Here is an 18482-nt window from a genome sequence, read left to right on the forward strand (position 1 = left end):
ACCATCCTGGTTAACACGGTGAAACCCCGCCTCTACTAAAAATACAAAAATTAGCCAGGCGTGGTGGCGGGTGCCTGTAGTCCCAGCTACTCGGGACACTGAGGCAGGAGAATGGCATGCACCTGGGAGGCAGAGTTTGCAGTGAGTCGAGATCATGCCACTGCACTCCATCCAGTTTGGGTGACAGAGTGAGATTCTGTCAAAAAAAAAAAAAAAAAAAAAAAAACTTTGCTTCCAAACTTCATAACATTTGTTTCAAAACTTTAAATAAACAGTACATTTTCATTATTGCGAATTATGCAATTGTATGCATAATTCATCACATGTCTGACTAAAAACAACATCTAACTTGCAAACAAATCTAGAAAAAGAAAAATTATACTGGCCATCTATGAGAAAAACAAAGGACTAAAGATGGAATGAAATAAAACTATTAGAATTAATGAAAAAACTGTAAGGCATGAAAACTTGAAAGGTTGTAATATCAGTGGATAAATATTGCAGTTTTATTTCATAGGTCCAACAGGTATTTGTGAGCACAAATGTCGAAAGGCAATCATATTTGTGTATATGTAAAGCCATATGAAGATAAACGTTGTTTATGAGGTCCAGAGAATGCGCATCTGAATAATAAAGCCTCTCAAACGTATGGCAATAGCTGGGATATGTAGGAAGTCTGTGAACTAAGTTTTGGTACTAACTAAAAGGTTGGGAAATGACAGGGGTGAGACATACTATTCTAGTTTTGTGTTGTATGCATGTCCCTTTCAGCATCCCCAGATTGTCACCGAGCAAATAAAGTTGCAACTCCACTTGCTAGGATTAGAATAAAATGTGAAGACAGTGTAAGTCAAGCAACAGCTATCAGAAGTAGCTATTCTCCCTGCGGTGCTTCTAAATAACACCAGACTGGTCATTAAAGCCTGGTACAAAAGTGATCCTATTTACTCTTGTGGCATCTTTCAATGCTGTGTAAACGGAAGACCAATAAATCTTTTCTTATGAAGACAGTTAAGGTTTCAGAAGGATAAACATGCCATTCAAAAGAAATATTAATTTTATTAATAATAAGTGGATCCTCAAATAGTAATAAACAAAAAATGGGTTTTATATTGATGTGCCCAGTGGGGATTATGCCTCTATCTGATAAAATATAGGTGCCCTTTTGCTCCTATGAAACACACCTCGTGGTATTTTATTTTAAAATAGGAATTTTTTTCACTCTCATGGCACAGCCTGTTACCAGGGAAAGTAAGTTTAAACCACAGAAGAATTCAGGAGAGTTACCTTGTGAATTTTATTAGTTGAATAACCTCTTATGAAAGAAATGAACCCTATTCATGGACGCTGCCAGGGGATGATTGGTTGGATGAATTGAGAGACGTTTTGAAGGACCTAGAGGCTGATAAGTAACACTTTATCACTCTGAAGTGAGTGGCTTAATTTCTCTACGGATTGAACTTCAGAACTGATGACTTTAGAATATAGTATTGCATCAGAAGAGAAATCTACAGTCTGTCAAGTAAAGGAAATTGGTATCTCTATGTTTCTCATTTCAAGAAGAGGCCTATTATTTTACCCCAGCATATAAAATTCCAATAAAAGTTCCATATACTCAGAATAATTCTGGGATTCTGGCTCCAGTTCTATGCCGTTAATAGGATGCACAATTATTGTTTGAGAAGAAGCAATGTAGACACATAATTACCAAATATTTTTCTTCTTTCTTTAACACCTAGGAATTTATATGGGTACAGCTTTATTCAATTAAATCATTATCACCATTAAAGAATAAAATTAAGTTAATGCTACACAGGATGTTGAAGGTAATTAAAAATGAGGGATTCTGTCTCTTCTGATAGAAAATTTTAGGTATGAAGTGACAGCAGCTCGGGGGACAAGAAGTCTAGAAACAGCAAGAGAAATTATTCACCAAATCATAATTTTTCCATAATGAGACCTAATCTTTCAAATAAAATTTTACCACTTATCAAGTTCCCCGAACATGTATTAGTTTTTGTGTTGTGCAGTTCTGATTCAAACTAATGGGTTGAAACAGTCATATTTGCAAATAAAATATGAGATGTTTACCAACACAAAATAACTAAATAGTTCAATGGTCTTTGCTCAAGTTGACTAGATAAGAGAGCCTGAGGCCAAAGATATAATGATGTCATATTACAGGTATTTGTATCCAAGGGAAGCAAAAGCAAAGGATAAAGTTAAGTGACACAGAGAAATAGAAAAAGCAAACACAAGAAGGAGCATTAGTTCTCACTAAGCACAGCTGATGGCAGGACATTCTCAGAAATTTAAATAAAACTGCCATGTCTCAGGGAAATTTATTAAGGTAAGAAGAGAAGATAATCTCCTGCTAGCTCTATTCCAGTTTCCATTCCCCATTGGTAAAAGCATGTCCACAGGTCATAATAGTTTCTATGGCAAAGATGTGTTACTTGGCACCTCACATAAGCATTTGGGGTGTGCCAGAGGCTCTGTGTATCCAGACTTGCTAATGCACTGGTGTAGCTGTTTCTACTTATCAGTCACTTTGCACATGTGAGATCATTGTTCTGAAGTTGTGGCAACAATTGCTGCAAAAATATGGATTGGACCAACTCTAGGGCCATTATGGAGCAAATCAGCATGCAAGTCTAAAGGCAAGAAAATAGGTAAATTGGAACATATCTTGGATAGTATATAACTTTGTTTAGTAAGGGCCATCTCTTGAATCATTCTTGTACAGTTAGTCCATGTAGAAAAAGGAAGCTTCCCTCATAGAAAAGTAGATATCCAGTTCTTCAAGGGTACCACTAGGTAATATGTCCTAGAAGAAGTTAAATAAAAAGGCCAAGCAAAATACGGTAACAATTTTCATGTCACATCTATTTCTCCCCCATCTATGTAAGATTTCCCTCATAGTTGGCCATCACTTAGCTGAGCTGGGTTGCTTACTTGGAAAAATAGCCCTTACTGAAACCGCAGTGGTTTTGACACTTAGCTGCAACGTCCTCATGTTCTTGTGGATGTTATTGTTGAAACTGACTATTTTCACATAACGCTGGATGTTGAAGCACCAAGAGAAAACCTGATGAATCCTCTGGGTTAAACATATCCCCACCACTACCCTAAAAAAAATCAGAGTGGATTATCAGTAGAGTAACTCTTTCCATTGCTTGCTAGTCCCCCAGTATGAGAGACTGAAAATGACAATATGGTAAACCCAGATTTTAGTACAGTGGATACTTGACTACAAGCCCTGCCAAAACCCTAGTTTCACCTATCCCCAGGAAGCAGTTAACAATTACCTAAAAGATCTTAAGATTTATGAAATGAAAACTCCAAATTTCAAAGTGCATAGAATAACTGGTAGTTATGATGGGAGATGTTGATCCTACTTTAACTCCTTAATTGCTGGATCAGTGTATTTTATTGAGGACACTGTACATGAAATAAATAATTGATTCAGTGCATAAGTGGCATGCTGGAAGACAGTGCCCAGTCTCACAAGGTTTTGTCAATTGGATGCCTCAATTAAGCCTTCAGCACTCCATTCCAACATCGGTCCTGTTCAGTCAAGTTGACTGATTTTTGATGATTGAGTACGTGGTATGTACAGTGGAATTCCTGTGTGTGAACTGATTGTCACAGCTCCTTTTCTATAAAAGTCTGAAGCAATATTATGTGGGACACCATGTCAATACATTAGGCATCTGTAAGTCTTCAGTGAGTGGTGCTTGTGACAGTACACAAACATGAAGAGCCAATTCAAGTATTGATTCCAGTATGGTGAGTTTCTGTCTCTGCCAAAGTGGAAAGTTGTTGAATGTGATTGAATGGCCAGCATTTGGATGGCCTGAATATCTGAAGAATAAAGCCATATTAAGGTTTTAGCATTGGTTTCTGTTGTTGGCAGGTTGAATATTCAGCACTGGTGGTAGCTAGCATATCTTTAGTGGACAGTCCCTGTTTGGGGACTTAAGAATGCATTTAATTTCTTTCCTAATGATTATTCTGCCCTTAGGTACATGGTACAAGTACCAGAATAATCTAAGCAAGAGTTAGATTGGCAATCACAAGATGAGTCATCTTATACATCCAATTTTTGAGAGACTTGCTTGTAGTAGATACTATCTGTTGGCCATTAGTATGAGAAGAAAAATGTCTGCAATGTTTGTTGTAGATTGTATATGTGCATCTGGGCACGTATTCCCCGGTAACCTTGTTCTGAATCTGGCAATCTTGTTCCTTCTAGGCCTCTGATCAAACAATGCAGCCATTCTCCACTGCCCGAGGTTTGGGGTATATCCATACTTAGCTATCCTCCCCCACCAAATAATGTTGTTTTCTTTTTTTTTCCATCACTGTGTCTTGGGCCACCCATGAGATGAATTTTAATCAGCAGAATATCTTCGCCAGCTAGTACCAACATACTGTACTGATGCCTGTAAATCAGGTTTTTACCCTTTCCTCCTTCATGAAAGAACTGCATATTAACTACAGGCAGAGATTGAGGGAAACATGTCAGGTCAGCTGAGGTAGGTGACATGGGAATCTGGGTTTCTTCATCATGTAAATTATGTCTTCCTTTTGTACCTGCTCAAAGCAATTTTGAATGATTAGTTAACATGATAAAATATCACTATGCCCACCTGCTCCTGTGACTTGGTAAATTTGATAACACCCTGAGTATATAGTCTTTTGCTACTTAAGGATCAGGTATTTTGTCTTTATTAGATCTAAACAGGGGAGCACCTAAAGTCAATGTAAATTGGTGTGTTCATTTAGTTGCTGAAAATAATTTTGATGAAGATTATTTTTGATATAAGGTTTTATTGGTACGCTATGGAACTTTCTGTATTCCAGATACAGAAACAGATAAGCAAAAGGCAAATAACAGAGGAGGTCAGAAGGAAGACCAAGCATCTCTCTGTCTACAACTCTGCTATGTTGGAAACTTCCTAATAAATATTGCAATATTTGCCATTTTGAGGTGAGCAATGGAAGAGAAAAGAGGAGTTATATTTGATTATATTCAGTGCTATAATCTTATTATAAGAGAAGATGTTCACAGCCATAATTTCCTTTTAGTGCTAAAGAAAAATCGATCATAAACCCAGCATCTTTCATGCTAAAATGGATTAGTTTACATTATTGAAGATAATGTCTTCTGTATTCAAGTTTGTACTTAAATACAGTGCAACAAAAAAGGCTGGATTGTCTGATGAAATAGTTGTAACTGAGACAAGTCACAAATAGAATTAACATACACTTCTGCAGTAAATCTTTACTTATTTGGAAATTGAGGCTTGTTTTGGTAAAAAAACAAACAAGGTTTATAGTATACTTTTAGAGGCAGAAAAAACATAAATAACATATGTATAATATTCTTGTACTTATAAAATGCTTTTATATACACTATTTTAATTGAATTGCTTGAGAGTATTACAGTGAGTTAACTAAATGTTAACAATGTCTTGCCCCATGGAAATACTGTTAGATCTAGCTTAATAAAAAAGAAAGAATATTGTAATCATTTTTTATGGGTACAGCTTGTATAAAATACATTTCTTAAGCAATTTCTCTCTCAATAAAATGAATCAACGTCCTACAAATATTTGGTTCATAATTTTAATTTGCATAAGATTTATTATTTAATACATGCTATAAAAATACCAAATTAGCATTTGATTTCACTAAAATCAAAAACTTCACTAAAATCAAAATCACAGTTTTTGATTTTAGTGTGTATGAGACAATATCAAGAAATATAAACTTTATGCTTTAATTATTCATGCTGGGTTTTTTTGTGGCTTCTTTTTCAAGTATTTAATGTACATTATGAAGCAGATGTATGTGAAAAGACTTATGCCATAATTTATAAAAGTGAATAGGCAAACCAGATTTCTTTGAAGAGCAGAGGACTAACAGTGAGAGACAAATGAGCCATAGAAACAACCATCTATATGGAGCTCATTTACCGAACACAAAATCATAGGTATATTCTCATTCGTAAACTCATTGTGTAAAAAGTCAAGGTCTCCCAGACCATTTCTGCCTCCTGAAAGGTACTGACTACTTGAGAGTTTTTTCAGACGGTAGAATTTTCAGCGCTAAGAACAAGACAGTCCTAGCAAACCAGGATAATTGGTCACAATAAGTACTAGACAGTTTTACTAGGGGATAACAAATGGGGACAGTTTACGGGGCTTGTGGGAACATCCTCATACTCTCAAATTCCCTTTGGGATCCTTACAAGATGATCAGCCCCCAAAAAATTCCAAAATGCTTGCCTTGTTGGAAAAAAAAATCATAGAAAACATAGAGAAAAAAAACCATTCTCACTTAGATCATCTTCACTGAATTACCAGCAAATAAATCTGAAGTTTTAATTTCCATTCTCGCCTATTGGTTATCTACTATTTTATTCTTTATCTAGCATTTTTTTTAATGTTGAAGAATGTTAAAAGTAAATTAAATACATCATAACATCCACCACTATAAGCTTCATGATGTGTCCTAAACAATAAACTTTCCATACATGGCTAAATGTGATGTGCCGATACTTAACAATAGTAATTCTACAGTATTACCCAACGGGCATTCCATACCCAAATTTACCCAGTTTGAAATTGAAAATTTTATATGAGAACCTGGGTGCCCATAGCATGCTAAACTCAATATTTCAAACACAAACACATTCTATCCACCTCCTTTCTACCAGAATGAGATCTGTTCCTCTGATCATTAACGCCACGCTGAGGAAAGAGATTTTACTTGTTTGTGCTTGCTTTTATATAACCACCATATATATTTGGCTACTAGCAAGAATATATTTTGCAATTCTTAAAACATTCAGAATTTCTTATTAATATTAACCCTATTGTTTTCTCTTAGAAATATTTTTAATTGGCCAGGTGTGGTGGCTTACGCCTGTAATCCCAGCACTTTGGGAGGCTGAGGTGGGCAGATCACCTGAGGTCTAGAGTTTGAGATCAGCCTGACCAACATGAATAAACCCCATCTCCACTAAAAATACAAAATTAGCTGGCGTGATGGGGCAAACCTGTAATCCCAGCTACTCAGGAGGCTGAGGCAGGAGGCTTACTTAAACCTAGGAGGCAGAGGCTGCAGTGAGCCGACATCGTGCCATTGCACTCCAGCCTGGGCAGCAAGAGCGAAACTCCATCTTAAAAAAAAAAAAAATGCAATAGAGATATTTTTAATCTTGGACTGTGTAATTAGGTCTCCATTTCTCTTAAGTTTTATGCATTTTACGATTTAATTTTTTGTGTTAATTCAGGGCAAAGTTTTCAATGTTGTCTTTCTATTTACTAATTCTGGTCTACAAACTATCAGGTCTATTTTTCTATGGCTCTATGTATGATTGCAATGTGCCTAACTTGTTATTTTTCTTACTTCTGTGTTCCCTTTCATATATATATATATATGATATATATATCATATACATGAATTATATATATATTCATATATATATGATATATGACATAAATGATATATATATCATATATATAAGTAACTAATACCTTATTAATTGCATTTATAATTTATCTGTCCTCTATTCATGTTATTGCAATGGATGTTGATATTATACTTATGTGTCTGAGGAAATAAAATCTATTTCTATCATATTACTGATTTGCATTTTTGCTGAGAGTATACATATATCCTCATTTTGGTAAATGTTGACTATCAATCTGAGTGATACTTTCGGTCATTTACTTTGAACCTGAAATTTTCATTCTCAGGTTCATGGTCAAAAGGATTAACAAACAGAATCTTTTGATGCTTATCCATTCATATTTTGGATTTACAGTTGCCTTTCTGAGGCACCTACTGATATTGGGGCTAATTTAGTGCCAGCTTGGCCCGTGGGTTTTTTTTGTTTTTTTTTTTTTCCTGGTTGTGCTTATTTCCTTCAGCCAACCATGGCAAGGAATTGTACGCAAACCTTAGGTAGCTGGCCTAAGTTGTTCTCAGCCCCTGCGAATGGGCAGGGTGCCCAGGTTTCTGGTTTCACAAGATGAGCCACACTTTGATCTTCAGTAGCGCCTAAGGTACTTTTGGGCCCTGTTATCCAAGAACTCTAACTCCAGACTCTCTCCTCACACATTCAGTCCTTGATCCCAGCAGGCACACAGCTTCAGCCCCTGCCTGCTACAGTGTGTTTCTATTCATATTCTAGGCCATGGACATCTTTTTCCTGCTTGTGGTTATATTACTTCATTTTATTTCGTTATTATTTACTCTTAGCACTTCCATTTTTGAAGGGAAGAGAATATGTAAATTCACAAACTATATTCTTATTGTGGCCAGAAGTCCCCCCGCTTCTTTTCAAGATTCCATCACAATTCCTTGTCTGCCTCAGCAAAATATATTCAACACACTCTGCTGTTCCCTCACCGCTCATCCACTTCCCAACAGCTTGCACTCTGTTCAGTTTCTAACATTTTTAGAAACTATCTCAAAAAAGTCACAGATGATCTCGGCTTCCCACATAATAGTATGAACTTTTCCACCTTTAATCTCTGCAATGGTGGATATTTGTCAATGTCCTCTTGCTTTGAATTGCTTTTCCTAGAGTTATTTTCATATTTCATAAAAGTTATGATACAGGCACAAGCGTATGAATGCCAAATCAAAAGGAACAGATGTAGGCTTTCTACTGTACTAATATAACCCTTTTTCTTACATAGAAGAGTCAAGTTTAATACCTTAGATTAAAACTTTTAAGTTAATCAATGGATTTCTACTAACTGTGCAGAACAAAATTAGTAACATATTCCATAGAGTCAGGCAGAGTTTTGACATCATTGACCTTACTTCCCTGTATGCATGGGAGTATAGATGACAAATGGAAAAGCAAATGCTTTTAAAATAAGCCATTCTCATTTGCAAGGTTATTTTAGACTTATTTGCATGGAAGAACATTGAGTACCCAATACTTTTATTTTGTTTCATGTGAAGCATAGTTGGTGTAAATGAAATCAGTGACTACATTTCTCAAGTCTCATTCCAGAGACAACATTAAAGTCTTAATGGCATAACATAATCATACACTGTTTTTCCTTGAAATGTTATTAAAGTGCTTGTAGATTCTTATGCAGTTGTTAGAAATAATAGAAAGACATTTATATACAATTTATCAGCTTCTCTAAGTATTAACATTTTTCAAAAGTATAGACTAACATAACAACCAGGATACTGGCATTAATACAATCAACTGATCTTATTCAAATATCCTATGTTACTTCTACTCATAAATATGTGTATGTGTTTAGTTCTATATTATTTTATCACTTGAGTAGGTTCTTATATCCACCACCATAGTCCAGATACTAAAAAGTTCCATCAATCCAATTAGAAAATGATAGAAAAAGATGAAAAGCATAACAAAGATGAAAAGTAAACAGATAACAAATGAGTACATTAAAATATTTTCAGCATTGTTAGCTATAAAGGAAATGCAAGTTAAAATCACAATGAGAAGATGTCACTACACACTTATCAGAATGTCTAAAATTAAAAATAGTGACAATACCAAGTGTTTGGAAAGGATGCCGAGAAACTGGATCTCTCATGTGCTGTTAGTAGAAATATAAAATGGTAGAGCCACTTTGGAAATAAATTAGAATTTTTTTTTTTTTTTTTGAGACAGAGTCTTGCTCTGTCACCCAGGCTGGAGTGCAGTGGCACAATCTTGGCTCACTACAACATCCGCCTCCCAGGTTCAAATGCTTTTCTTGCCTCAGTCTCCCAAGTAGCTGGGACTACCAGTGTGCACTATCATGCCCTGCTAATTTTTTGTATTTTTTTTTTAAGTAGACACAGGCTTTCACCAGGTTGGACAGGGTAGTCTAGAAATCCTGACTTGAAGTGATCTGCCCTCCTTGGCCTCCCAAAGTGCTGGGATTACAAGCATGAGCTGCCGTGCCTGGCCAGAGATTTCTCGTAAAATTAAATATGTCTTTATAATATGACCCGGTAATTTCACTTTCTACTTTTTATAGCAATGAAATAAAAACTTGTGTTCACACAAAAGCCTATGAACAAATGTTTGTACTATCTTTATTCATAATAGTCCCCCAATAAAAACAACCCAGATATCGTTCAACAGTTGAATGTTTAAACAAACTGTAATAACATAGAATACTACTTACCAACAAAAAAAATGAACTATTGATATATGTTACAACTTAGCTGGATCACAAGGGAAATATTCTGAGTGAAGAAGCTTCTCAAGATTGCATATTCTATGATTACATTTATGTTGAAATGACAACATTTTAGGAATGATTAACACATTAGTGATGGCCAGGTTTGAAACAGAGATGGGAGGGAGACAGGTATCTTTACAAAAGAACAAAACAAGGGATTTTAGTGATGATACACTATATTATTGTGACACCCTTTCGGTAAGAAATTTAACAGTCTTTTGTAGATGTCATTTCACTGATCTTTATTCTTAAGAATAAAAATACATTTTCTGGAAGATAGTGATAAACATATATATATGTATATATACACACACACACTTTTATATACACAATACAATATTTATAGTGTTATGTCATTGCAAATATGTATATATGTGTGTGAATATATATGTATGTGTATTTGTGTATGCATCTATCTATCTGTCTATCTATCTATCTATCTATCTATCTATCTATCTATCTATCATCATCATCTATCTTTATCTATCAGTCTAGAGGGAAAGACAGACATTCCTTGTTTGAGTAGCAAACTTGAGTAAATAAATAAATGGGGAAAATAATAAACAGCAGACTACAAACTCTAGTTTTATTCAACCAATTTCAACATAATAATTTGGTTGTTAGAAAAGATCTTATTTCAGAACACTCAGATATTTATCACAAAAATATGATGTGTCAAGCTTCCAAAAGTCTTGCCACATTTATTCTAGTGATTTAATAAGTTTTCACAGGAGACAATCTTCAACATTTTCCAAGGATAACAATTCTCAGAAAGGCCATGAGATCTATTTAAGAAGACAAATGTTAATTATCTGCCACAAACTTTCATTCTGCTCTACACTCACCTAATATTTACTGAGCGACTACACCCTTTAGGCCTGTGGGGAGATTCAGAATGAAATTTCCATTGACTGTACACCTGAGGTTTGGTGATAGCAAAATTTAATACACGTTAAATAGATATATTCTTTCTTAGAGCAAAGGAAGGAGTAATTAATTCTGACTTGTGAAATTGTGGTATTTAAACTGGATGTACAGAAAAGAGAATTATAATAATAATAAAAGACGAAATAGGAGGTAAGACATATCTCTCCAAAGCTATACTCTCGTTCCCTTTCATTCACATCCTTTATCTAGATGACCATCAAGTAGTACTTTGCATCTCCTTGGAACAAAGATGTCCGTGACATATCTGAAATGAGGCACATATAAAGATGCAGATATAGTGAGAAGTCAGTCCAGGGAAAATAATTAGGACAAGATCCCAGATCATTGCAAAATAAGCTACAGACAGAATATTATTTCTTTTTATATTAGCCAGTGCAGAAAATATAGGTTTATTGGACATTTCAAAAAATTTGTGGAAATTATTATTGCAACTTATCAGATCTAGAAGATGAATAAGATAATGTCAAAAATGTGAGATACTTGCTTTCTTTGTGTCATAGTTATTCTTTGCATAGTCATGTGTTTCAGGACTCATTACAAGACATGGTCATTAATTGTTCACCAGTAAGTTTGCTACATTCAACTTTGAGGATAGGTAGCGCATTTTGCTTATATCTTATATAAACTGTACTTACTACAGTTCCTGAAGAAATGAATGTTTACTGTAATTACAAACACATCAGCTCAAATACAAGTAGTTTTATATAGGTAATGGTTTTTTCTTGGGTAATTTCAAATACTACAGGTTCTTCTGGAGACTTGTATGCAAATATTAAGGACCTTTGAAATATATGTCTACTTCCCTGCTAAAAATTTCATATGTACCTATTTTATCTAGAAAATAGCAAAAGATAAAAAAGTATAAACACATGGTTACTCATCAGGTTTATAATTGAAAAAGTGAACATATTAAAATATTTAACAGTGGGAAATGGTTAAATGATAGTATATACATAAAATGCTATGAAGAGCTATAAATATCATAATACTAAAAATTACATAATCATATGGGTCATTTCTGGTATTCTGAGTAGAAATTATGGTCTAAAAACATCAGAAACTATAGTTCTAATATTTAAAAATAATGCATATGTAAAATGATAAAAGCTGTTATTTTCTCTGACTGCTAGAATTAAAGTTTTCATTTTTTCGTTTGTGTATCCTGACTCTTTCAAAATACCAGTGACAAAAAAGCTTAAATAAATGCAAAATAGCCTCAGAGAAACATTACAATTTGTTAACATAATAGATTGTACTTCTCAGCCTGCCTTTTACTAGGGGTGCTCATATGACTAATTTCTCAGCATAGGGACATTAGTGGAAGCATGGTGAACAAATTTCATAGTTGAGTCCTAAGCCTATGGGTAAATTATCTTCCATCTTTCCTTGTCCTCCTTATTTGCTGGAGGAGAGATGCATACATGGCTTACTTTTCCTTTTTTTTTTTTTTTGAGATGAGTCTCTCTCTGTCCCCCAGGTTGGAGTACAGTGGCGTGGCGCAATCTCAGCTCACTGCAAGCTCCACCTCCCGGGTTCACACCATTCTCCTGCCTCAGCCTCCCGAGTAACTGGGACTAAAGGTGCCTGCCACCACACCCAGCTTATATTTATATAAATATATATATTTTTTAGTAGAGATGGGGTTTCACCGTGTTAGCCAGGATGGTCTCAATCTCCTGATCTCATGATCCACCCGCCTCTGCCTCCCAGAGTGCTGAGATTACAGGCGTGAGCCACTGCGCCCAGTCCATGGCTTAGTTTCAACAACAACAACCACAACAACAAAATATGGAGGGAATTTGTCCTTGAAAATGTGCCAATGTGGAATCCTCAATTGAAACTCTTGTGGGGATTGAAATAAACTTTGTGCAATCCATTGTATTTGGAGCTCTCTTTTTGCAATAACATAGACTCTTATATACGTATTGTAAGAATTGATACCAAAATTAAGCTATTACTGTAATGAATTTAAAAAATGCGACATACACTTAGGGATAGTAGGGTAGAGAAGGCACATTTGTTGCAGCTAAGTAGCAGGTGACTCCTCTTATACTATAGCAAAATATACGGTAAAAGTACATGATTGAGTGAACGAATATTTTTCAGATATTTGTTGCCTTGCTGGTTTGAGAAAGCCAGCTTCTTTTAGATTCCTAATGCCAGAAAATAAATCTGTTACTCACAAACTCTTTGAAGGTCCTTTGTGATTGTCAACAACAACAATAAAAAGGAAAGTTATTCTAAATAATCAGACATTGATTGCCTTCTCACCCAAGCCTATTTCATTGATCTAGGTTGTTCTAAGGCAAGCGCAATTAAAATTAGGAAAAGATGGATAGTTTGAAAATGGAAGGTAGGGTATAAAATTGGCTTTTTAAAATGTGCTTGCAAACACATAAAATTGTTTAGAAGCAAACAGAACAAAAATCCTCTACATTTTTTGAGGAGAATGTATTGATAACTATTCCACAAGCCTGACTTTACAGAGTGCATTTTTTGTTCTTATGTTCTTACTTTCATGTTCTTTTTTTTCTTTCACATTCTCTTACTCTTTTCTTCTTTTCTTCTTGTTTGTGCTTTGACTTTGTTTCTTAATTAGAGAATTTTGTAATTATATACAACAAAATTTTAAGTGTATAATCAGACTAAATTTGAGGAATATATACAGCCATGTAAACACAATAGCATGCCATGGTATATAACATTTGCCTCATCCCAAAATGCTTTGTTTCTTTATCTTTACCACACTTTGGACCCTGGCAACCTCTGATGTTCATTCCATCACTATAATTTGATCTTTCATGAAATTTTATACAAATAGCATCAAACAGTATGTAGTCTTTTGTATCTGAATTTTTTTTAACTTGACAGAATGCGTCTGAGATTCTCCAGGTTATAACATACGTCAATAATCCACTAATTTTATTGGTGAATATCATTGCATCATGTGGATCTACCACAGCTTGTTTATCTACTGAGCAGTTCATTAGCATTTAGTTATTATCTCTTCCTGGTAATGATAAACAAACCTGCAAGCCTTTTTGTAGCCACCAATTTTTATTTCTTTTGAGTCAATACCTAGAAGTGGAATTAGTAGAATTACTGGATCACAGGGTAAAGATATATTTAATATTCTAAGAAATCATCAAATTGTTTTCCAAATTGGCTATGCCATTTTTATTCCCATCAGAAATATTTGAATGTCTCAATTACCTCATATATTTGCCAACACTTGGCATTGCTACACTTTTTAGTTTTAGCCGTTCATGTTCACATGTAGAGGTTTGTTTACTTTGTTGTTTCTTTGCTTTTGTCTTTAATTACAGTATTTTAAAGAAACCCGCCAACATTCTTTTGTTTTGCTTTGTTTCTGATAAGATGTCTAATAGCATTGTCCTTTTCCCTCTGGGTTTGATTTATTTTTGACTGCTTTTAAGACTTTTTTTCTTTATTGGTGATTCCAGCAATTTGATTATAATATCCCTAAATGTGTGTGCTATTTTTTTCTGCTTTGAGTTTATTGAGTTTTCTAGATATGTAACATTATACTTTCATCAGATTTAGAAATATTCTAGCTATTATTTTTTCAAAAATATTTTTTTCTCCCTTATTTTCTAAGTAAGGACTAAATTTACACTTACGTTAGGTTGCCTGATATTGCTATATAGCTCATTAGTGCTCTATTTATTTTTTTTTTCCTCAATCCTTTTTTATTACATTCACTTTTGGATAGTTTATATTTCTGTGTTCAAGTTTACTAGTATTTTATTCTGCAGTTTCTAGAATTAATCTTTTCCAGAATAATATTGGAAATTTTTTTTCTGATACTATGTTTTTTACAACTACAAGTTAATTTTATGTCTTTTTTATACCTCCCATTTTTCTTCTCTTTTTTATTATACTTCACATTTGTGATGGGGAACAGCTCATCTTGTGATTAAATGTGTTCATGAACAATTACAAAGAGAAAAGCCATCAACCAAATTAAATATTAAGTGCAAAGATATTTGTAGAAACGATTATTTGTAAACTAATAACAGAACACTTCATCTCACTAACGAGTGAGGGAATAACATTTAAATAACTGGTACACTTTTTTTTCCCCAAACTGTTTAAGAAAAAAGGAATTTTGAAGTTTGATAAAACTCAGTGTTTGTGGGCATATGGGTGGAAAAGACTCCTGCCATATTTGTGGAAATACATGTCTTTGGAATAAATTTTATAGTGTTTGTCATGTGAATTGGCAATTTTACTCTCAGCAAATACATTCCCTGATTATAATAACGTGTGCAAAGATATGGGCAAAAATTCTCATTGCATACTATTATTATTATTCGAGAGGGAGTGTTGCTCTGTCACCCAGGCCGGAATGCAGTGGCACGATCTCAACTCACTGCAACCTCTGCCTCCCGGGTTCAAACAATTCTTCTGCCTCAGCCTCCCGAGTAGCTGGAACTGCAGGCGCATGCCACCATGTCGGGCTAATATTTGTACTTTTAGCAGAGACAAAGTTTCATCCTATTGGCCAGGCTGGTCTCCAACTCCTGAACTCGTGATCCGCCCACCTCAGCCTCCCAAAGTGCTGGGATTACAGGCTTGCACCACTGTGCCCGGCCTGAACATTATTTTTAAATACAAATGATTAGTGTTTCCAGATATTGACTACGTGTACATATACTTTTCTCCAAGTGGTTGGAAAATAGCATATGTGAGAGAGAGAGGAGAGAGAGATACAGAGAGACGGAGAGAGAGAGAGAGAGAGAGAAATTTTATGAGATACCCTTGAGGTCTGGATTCAGAGTTTTAGGTAGGAAGAAGGTACACTTACAGATTTGATCATGCATCTCTTAGCAATATTGAAATTTTCCTACAAGACTTTGTGGGTTTCATATTTTTAAGACATATAGCTAGTATGTAGGAGTTTTTGGTTGTTATTGTTGTTCCTTTTTTAAATGCAGCACAGTTTCACATTTCCCTTTTTCTCCATCTGACATTTCAGAGCATTCTGGCTGTTTTCCTTTTGTTTCCTTTCCTGTCCTGAGATTTATCTCTTCTTTCTTGCCACAAATTTAACCCTATTTTTCAAATTTAGGCTTCATTCTTCAAGGAGGATATTGGACATGAACTTGTCTGAGGGATAGTGTTTCGCAATAGACTTGGTGGCTAAGACTGATCCTCGACTTGTGCATGGATGGGAAAGGCTCTTGGATGGGACGTGCCATTGGCCAGATACACATAGGATAATATTTGGGTAAAATTTATCCAATAAATGTTTACTATATCAGTAGGAAGATTCAGTAAAACATTCATCCTATACTGTTAGTCTATATGCAGGTCATTAGTCAAGTCCAATACCGTATACAAAAAAATCCGTATGTCTCTTGTACTCTACAATTCTCTCCAGTTTCCTTCCGATAAATGAATTAATGTTTATATTTCAGTGGACAAAATTGGGTTTAACTGATAGTTCAAGATGTTGGAAGAGTAACTATGTAGATTCAGGGTAATAAAACAACAATAATAATAATAGTAATAATAAATATCATCTCAGTACAAGTGCCAGCATATTTGGGGACTTTATGATTATTAAAATATTATTAGGATGGATAGGTCGTTGTCTTGCCTGAGGATAAGAGCAGCATTTCTAGAACTCACGTACAGCTGTGGTAGTGGTTAATTATGACATCACTCTAAAACAATGAAACTAAATAAAGTCATTTTCTCACACTAAGCAATATTAGCATTTATCTTCACCCGTGTTATATTTTGGTGTCTGTTTCTCATATATTTAAGCCTAAACCATAGATACTGATTGATTCTACCAAAATCCGAAGTGTTATTTTTTAATCCGTATACCACAGAAACTTTAGAAAGATAAAGGTATTTTATATGTGGATTAGTATGCAATAATCTTTACACATTACAAAAATTCTTTTAGTTTTTTTTTTAAGGTATGGCAAAACTTCATGGTGTGTGTGTGTGTGTGTGTGTGTTTATTTGCCCTTTGAAGTAATTTATTAGACACTTCTGTAGATCCTGAGGCTAAAGAGGTGAAAAGGCTGGTTAAATGTTCTATCTTCATGGAATTGATACACCAATGTAGGGAGATATATAATATAAACATGCCTACCTAAAGAAGCAAACAAACAGGGCTACTTCATTCACATAGTCATGACTGTGATAAAAGGGAAGAATGAAAACAAAGTAAGGACTCGGGATCCACAGCTGAAAAACTATGTCTTCTTGTAAAGAGGGGGAAGATGGGAGTGGTTGCTTGAGCTAGATTCTAAATGACAAGAAGGAAGTAGACAAGTGGAGGTTGAGGGTACAATGTATGTCATACACCTAGCATACAGGTGTTTATTGAGCTAACTGAAATTTTGAGCTAAACTGAATGATATAACCAAATAATCAGGTAATATGACATAAGCAACATTAATTAACAACTCAATGTCAGAGCTAAAACAAACAATGGGGAAAAAGAACACTTTTAAGAAGACATCCCTGCCGGGTGCGGTGGCTCACACCTGTAATCCCAGCACTTTGGGAAGCCGAGGCGGGCGGATCACGAGGTCAGGAGATCGAGACCATCCTATGAATGGTGAAACCCCGTCTCTACCAAAAATACAGAAAAAAAAAAAAAAAAAAAAACTAGCTGGGCAAGGTGGCGGGCGCCTGTAGTCCCAGCTACTCAAGAGGCTGAGGCAGGAGAATGGTATGAACTCGAGAGGCGGAGCTTGCAGTGAGCCGAGATGGCACCACTGCACTCCAGCCTGGGCAAGATATATATATATATATATATATATATATATATATTTTTTTTTTTTTTTTTCTGGCACTGTTTTTTTCTCTAGGTGTGCTGTGAATATAAAGGATCTGCATATATTGACTGACAAGAAAGTCTGTAAGATGTAGGCTTCTATATTTTATTTGTGTTTGTGGTGCAAATAATATATGTAGTGCCTAAGATATTCAAAGAAAAGTGCCTACTTTTTTCTGACATGGAAATTCACATAGACTTTAGAATCAAGAAGAGTTTGTTTAGAATCTTGACTTTGCTTCTCATTGCCTCATGACCTTTACCAATAGTTTAATTCACCACTTTCTTATTTATTAAATGGGACTATTGACACATTACTCTAGACTTATTGGATGAAATGCATAAGACAGGGCATATATAAAATAATTATTGTTTTTGCAGAAGATAATAGAATACATAATTTGAAAGAGAAATCAATAGTCACTTCTGTTTCTGTAACAAATTGCTTTCCAAAAAGGAAAGAAGACACAGTTTAA

The 18482-nt window shown here is 34.9% G+C and overlaps 1 long non-coding RNA gene across 2 annotated transcripts; it reads left to right on the forward strand.

Annotated features, from left to right (window-relative positions):
* The first annotated feature begins 223 nt into the window (after window positions 1-223).
* Window positions 224-17790, forward strand: LOC103877098. Of its 2 annotated transcripts, none has more exons than XR_002516765.2 (4): window positions 224-2672; window positions 4403-4538; window positions 4867-4993; window positions 16279-17790. It is a non-coding gene; the product is annotated as an uncharacterized LOC103877098 (long non-coding RNA). The 2 variants fall into 2 exon arrangements; XR_001894612.3 differs by having other exon boundaries at window positions 4406-4538.
* The last annotated feature ends 692 nt before the right edge of the window (window positions 17791-18482 follow it).

Source organism: Papio anubis, chromosome 14 (genome assembly GCF_008728515.1).
Source record: "Papio anubis isolate 15944 chromosome 14, Panubis1.0, whole genome shotgun sequence".
Classification (NCBI taxonomy): domain Eukaryota; kingdom Metazoa; phylum Chordata; class Mammalia; order Primates; family Cercopithecidae; genus Papio; species Papio anubis.